Source organism: Pieris rapae, chromosome 5 (assembly GCF_905147795.1).
Source record: "Pieris rapae chromosome 5, ilPieRapa1.1, whole genome shotgun sequence".
Classification (NCBI taxonomy): Eukaryota; Metazoa; Arthropoda; class Insecta; order Lepidoptera; family Pieridae; genus Pieris; species Pieris rapae.
The window spans coordinates 5042477-5049665 of NC_059513.1; positions in this window are offsets into that span (position 1 = coordinate 5042477).

Consider the following 7189-nt stretch of genomic DNA (forward strand, 5'->3'; position numbering starts at 1 on the left):
TAGCCAGTCATTGATTGTTCATGTTTTTACATTACTCATAACAGTGACGGACAGGCCAAGCACTAGGAGCGCGCCATTACCTATGTCATATGTGTGCAAGGCTGTGTTATAGGCTTACGAATAACGTCATGGAAGAGCTGATGAAGAAGGCTTGAACATTTTTTATACTGATGTAGCAGTTGGGTGTTTAAAATTATTTCTATTCACGATAAAGACGGGTTCCAAAAATCAAAACATCGTATAATAAAACAAATCAGCAAGGGCATTAGCGGTCATCAGATCGATACGATTACATCGAGTCGATTTAACATCGAATTAACGAGCGGGTATCAATTACAGGTAGCTCTCATGTAAACTCACGCGATGCAATGCGATACTTCGCTACTGTGATTCTAAATTATTATCGATTCTGATGAAAGATACGAGAAGTTTTGAAGCGATATCCCATGTGATTCTTTTAACATACGAAGTGTAGTTTTAGTAACAGTTGGAAAACCTTGATAGAAATATGGATACTATAAAGATGTTGATGGCAGTTACGAATCTGTTGGATTCATTTAAGTGGGGATTAAACAGGTATCTTCTGGATGCCACTCCAATAGGCCGCATATTACTTTACATCAGGCAGGATTATGGTCAATTATTTTAGTTTTGTGTAAAAACATATATTCGTCAAAAAGGCTAAGACTTTTAACAATAATTAAGAACATTATAAGAAAAATAATTGACATTACAGGAGACGGAAGACTTCGTAGCTACCAGACACAGATAATAGTCAAATAAAAAATAATTATTTGTGTCTAGTCTAATTAATTATTAATTTGACTAATTATAATTAGTCTTGCCACTATCTTCGGAACCTATATTTGTATAATATATTGAATAAATATCAAATAAATATATTGAAAAAATTTATTTTAGTGATAATTTTTTAAGGTCAGTTATTGTTTTTTTGTTTTATAAATAAATTATAATAATATTGTCGAAAAAACACGCTTGAGTATGCAGTTTAAATTAATTTTAATAAAAGTACACGCGAATAGCAGTCTATAGCATCGTGACGATTAAGGTTTAACCCCTTGGTATTTAGATATATTAATAGTATTAATATAAAATAGATTCAGGCAAATAATAATCTTTATTTATTTTCTCACAAAAATTTCATACATGATAAGTTACAACTATTTAATAATGGCTATAAGTATATTAAAACAATTCAAGTGAATAGTTATTTAATTAATCTCATTAATAATAATAATAATAATCAGTGGCACTAAAACCTTTTTTTGGTCTTGGCTTCAGAATTTTGAATCTGCTTCACGATCATTTTTAAATCTGATAGGCAAGTAGGTGATCAGCCTCCAGTACATAACACACGCCTTCGACTTTTTGGGTCTAAGTGATGTCGGTTTCCTCACGATGTATTCCTTCACCGTTCGAGCAAATGTTAAATGCCCCCATAGAAAGAAACTCCATTGGTGCACAGCCGGGTATCGAACCTACGATCTCATGTATGAGAGTCGCCCGCTGAAGCCACTAGACCAACACTGCATCCCATTGCACGAATTAAGAAAGGTCTTGAATTTAATACAAACAGACTTAGGTATTCTAGCTTTTATCCAACGAAAATGTTTCCGTTTCATATTAACGCTGAATAAGGCGGTTTGATTGACAGAAATGATTGTGCAATACCAGCACTGATATGACAAGAACATTCATTCGTCGCAGGTGTGCAGAAGTCACCAACTGGTCACGCCCAGTGCGCATTTTGTTTAGTGACAATTACTTGGCGGAAGCCAGTTGGGGTTGAAACAGACCACAAATGATTTTTGATTTATAGTTAAGTAAAACAAAGAACACAAATAAAATTCGACTAATAATTTATGCCTTTTGGGCGATTACAAATTACGAACATTTTTTTTAATTCAAAAACGCAAGTTTAAAGTATATGTATAAGTAATATGCCAAATTTATTGGTTAAACTTGTTTAATATATGAGTAAATAATTCTATAGCAGAATTAATAGCTGCTCGCATGCAGCGGTTCCAGGGCGAAACAACCAAGTGGATCGACAAGGTTAATTCAGAAAAGAGTACAGTATTGAAAAGCAGACAGAATTTGTGTGAGACAGCTTTTTTGTGTTATGCAAACGGAAATACATACTTTATTTTGTTGGTGAACATGGACACGAATCCGAAGTCGCTGGTTCGTAATAATGATAACAGATACTTCTACATTCTTTAGAGGTTTTAGTCTGTGCACCCATTTCATATGAAAAACTTATAAAGCCAACTGAAAACCTGTAACTTCAGAGGGCGGTGGGCGTGGCAAAGGTCGCCCAATGAGGTCGGGGTCGCGACCCCAACGACTAATGATAACTCATACTATACAACGTATACAGCTAAATATACGCGCAAACTCCGGTTTATTTAGCTCTGAATCAACTAAGCAATGTATAACATATTTTCATTGCTCGTCCTACCTCCTACAGGATTTCAACCTCCTACTCTATTTAATACGTTCAGGGATGATAACAGATGATAACCAATTTGAATTATATCGGTTTTGTGGTGGTCGTGATGGTGTCGTTTTGTATACTTAAAATGATCCGGGGTATGATATTTAAGACGGACTATTTTGAATTTGTAATTGAGACAAACTAAGGAGAGAGTGGTGTGGGGGCAGCAAGTCGATGTATATGCATGTAAGCTTAGGGGTTTCCAAGACAAGCTACAGAAATGAAGTATGTGAAGAAGAAGAAGATAGGTTTAGACCTTACATGTGAATACTTCTGGAAAACATTGTAACACATTCTTAAATAGCATTCATAATTTCCTATAGAATTTGTAAATGGATAGAGTCCTTCTAAATCCTGTCTATTTGTATGTATAAATCCTGTATATTCATTTACATGCATCCTAAAAAATTACCTTTGACAGTAAGTGAAATACCATGCAACATTTAGAGACCATCACATGCTTGCATGTCTGGTTTTGGTTTGTCCACCGTTAGATATAGGCCTTCTTTATCCGATTCCACTTGTGTCTGTCTGTATTATCTTTCTGCAGGTTTTCCTCCTGTTAAAACAAAAATAAGATATGGTTAAAGAAGTATTTACTTCAACCATTCTTCTCTTATAAAGAAAATCTGAAAAAACCAGTTTTTAAACAGTAATCTCATAATTAAAAAAAAAATTGGAGCGGATATTAAATGCATATCAGGATTATTTTACTAAGTTTTGACCACGAGGATGACGCAAAAGGCACTATGTCAACACTGCATATTTTTAATTAATATAAATAAATTAGCTTCAGTTAAGCCATTCCACAAGATTAAATCGGATAATCCATACAATCAATTAATCAACTTAATAAACTTGCAAATAGAAAGAAAAATATGGTTGTCTGTAAGTAATTTTAATAATGTATTATACAATTTCACATCAACTCTAGTTCAGACAATAGACATATTGACACAAACACTTTCGACGCAACATGATGAAAAAGGTAAAAATTAGGAGCCAAACGCGTGCATTGTGATGTTTGGAGATGTGACCGATAAGACAGACAGCCGTCTTCTAAACGGCAATGCTTATAATGTTCTAGGACAGAGAAAATATGGAGCGATAAACTACGAACTTCTATGTTACTTAATGTTATAAAACATTTTAATATATTTTTCTCCAACACACAAATGTACAAAGATAAGCCACCACATTCCTAAAAAAGTAGATATTCGTCCCTCTTTTGTTCTAGTTTGATTTGACCTGCCATCACTAAATGATCAGTGTAACTGTCTTAGATATCATATTCACATTATATAATATAGAGATTACACGTCTAACTGTAATTTCTACAGTTACCTATTGATAATCGACTTAACGTACAAGCTTTTGGAAAAAATATTATTTCATTAATTTACGTGAAACATTATAATTAATCTTCATTTGATAACGTTATATTATGTAATATATGTTAATAATGTGAATATAAAATTATATATGATACGGTACGGTATGGACTATAATGATGTAATTATAGTCCATACCGTAATATAATGTAATTGTTACTTCTATGCATAATTTCCAATTCATCATGTGTGGCTGAACTTTTGATTGTACCACCATAACATATTCTTGCAAACAATAATTAATAAATAATTATTATAGTTATCAGTAAACTTATCAACTCATAATTTTTATACATTATACGTGGGCAGCTAGTTTTTTCCCGTTTGAGGTATTAGCGTTACTTGTTATAATAATTTCTACATTACACTTACAATTATGTAATTAAACTGTAATTTTCGTTTCAACACAGGACAGGTGTAAAATGTTGTTTAAAATAGCTAATGTATAAAGTTTGGAGTCATTAGTGAACATTTTGTTTTTAAGAAAGTATTTAAAGGTGACAGTCTCTGAAGGAGAAAAATAATAAGATAAGTTGATATGGATACAGGATCAGGAATTTGTAAATCACAAAAAAGTTTTTAAATTTAACTCTATTGCTCTACACATTTGCTGTTCTCCTTACACCCAATCGCGCGGGTGGTCGAGCTTGATTGTGATTGACAGAGACACGTCACACCAACACATTCGTCACTATTCATAACAACTAGATTCAAACGTGTACTATACATTGCTCACTCAACACATTACTATTTCACACCAGATATGTACTCCTAGAAAGAAACTTTAAAACATTATACTGCGAGAGTTAATTAGGTTTTTGACTTCTATTGTTAAGTTGGTAATTACGTAAATTGCTCTTATATAATAAGACATAACCAGCAATGTATATGAAAATTAACGATAATTTTGTTATAAACCTATCGTTTGTTATTATGGTAGCGGCATAGTTAACTAGACTTGGGTGTAAGGCTTTGAAAGGCTATAGAAATACGTGATGTATGGAGTGACAGTCCCGGGAATGTTTGATATATCCAAATAGTTCTAACATATAATGACGTAGATATACTCTCATTTTAAATTTTTCTAGCGCACACCATCCGCGCATGTACACACGTACAATATTAAGCATCCTAAGCATCTATTATAACGGTTTTCAGTTGAGATACGTCATGAAGCACAGGAGCTGTCCCTCAATATATTTTTTTACTTAGCCTACGTTTTAGGACCAACATATGAAGTATTCTGCAATTGACATTCGCTTTTCCGAAATATAAATCTAAGTACTGAATAAAACTATTTTTTACTGGCAATGTTTTTGTTGTAACTGACCACACCGCATCATACCCAACGCAAATCTAAGATATCCAAAAAACTTTCTTTACCCAAAGCATTTTTCTTATTCAGAGGTCCTTACATACAAAATTTTTACTAACTATTCAAAATCTTATTGTTCCACAATAGTTTAATTATTAAATTGTAAGTGTTATTAGAAATTATTATGTCAAGTACCGTCAAATGGAAGAGACTAGCTTTCCAAAGATAAGCAAGGGGTTCGTGCGCTTTTGTTTTTTAAATAAACTTTTTTTTATAACTAATTATAATATATATGTAATTAACTTATTATTTCTGAACGAAGGCTTGAATTAAGTCTTACCAAAATAACTTTATTAAAAAATCGGAACAAATACTTCTTTGGGTTTAATATCCTACGTGTCTTGTACTATTTAAAAGAACCTTTTTTAACTTTTCCTCTCTGATTAAGTGCGTACGCACTACGCAGCTTTTTATCTTTATCAATAAAAAAGATAATCCCGCTTCCCGCACTATCGCAAGTGACGATAATTTATCTGACTAGACTCGCCTCCACATTGTTTTAGCAACCGAATTCCGACCCTAATGAAATTTATGACCTTCGAGTGTACACTGCGTGTTTAACTTGAGATTTATCTGAAGATTTCCGACATCCTCCAACAATGTCCGATGGTCTAAGGGATGTTTGTGGACCTAATACACTTTCTGCAAGCAATGTTTGGGTGAACTAGTGAGCTGAAATGGCTTTTTATAGAACAGGGGGCAAACAGGCAGGAGGCTCACCTGATGTTAAATGATACCGCAGCCCATGGACACTCTTAATGCCAGAGGGCTTGCGAGTGCGTTGCCGGCCTTTTAAGAATTGGTACGCTCTTTTCTTGAAAGACCCTAAGTCGAATTCGCTGCACAGAAAATTGATGATGATGATGACAAAACTGAAATTGATGCACAGAAAAGGGACGAACTTTCACTGTAAAAAAAAGTAATTGTTAGAGCTAAGAAAGTAAAAAGTCTTAAGATTTTTCCATAGATATTCATGTGTGTTGAATTGGCGACGTGTAAAAAACAAAAGTTTCGTCCCCCATTCGACCGCGCTCTCCGTTCATTCGCACTTTTCCCGGACATGACGTCAACCACTTATCTTCTAAGTAATTTCAGCTCAAGTAATTTCCCGTTATATAAAAGTCACTGACGAAGGAAAACGCTTCATATGAACATTGCGTCCAGTATTTGATGATATAAAAATATATAGCCATTAAATAACGTAAAATTTAAAATAATTGCATTTCTCTCTTCTGATTCAAGAGCAACTAAACATTTCTTTAAATCTACAGAATTGAACTAATTTACATAGTCATAAATACATTTCTAACCCTCGCCACCTTAAGATTTTCCGTGGGGTAAAAGTCACCCACGGGGCTTTTTTACCCCAAAGATAAGACTTGTCACAAGTTGACAGATGTCGTGACATTTACAAGCCAAGTAAAACAAGAAAGCGTTAAAAAGCCTCCCCATTCATGCCAATTTTCCTTATATTTTTGTTTTGTTGATTCTATTAATAACATCAAGCAGGTTAATTTAAAACTAACATTTAAGAATTATTATTTTTATAATATTTGCGTATTTAAGAAACTTAATAGACATTTCGACGTCTGTTTCACTAATAATTTTTCTATCTTCAACAACTTTATTTCACTTACATAACTAAACAGACATGCATATTATGCAATAAAATAATCCAGAGAAAGAATCACTTAGAGCGAGATGTAATACGAGGATCAAGATTGCGATTTGCCCCATCTAGGGGTTATAGGACATTAAGTCAAGTTAATGTAAGTTATAATAATACATATATATATAGATAAAATAGTAACTGTAAACCTTTAAATTATATGCTATTTCAAACGAATAAAATTGTACAAATTGATACACATCGATCCCACACCCGCCCATCATTTATAACATCAG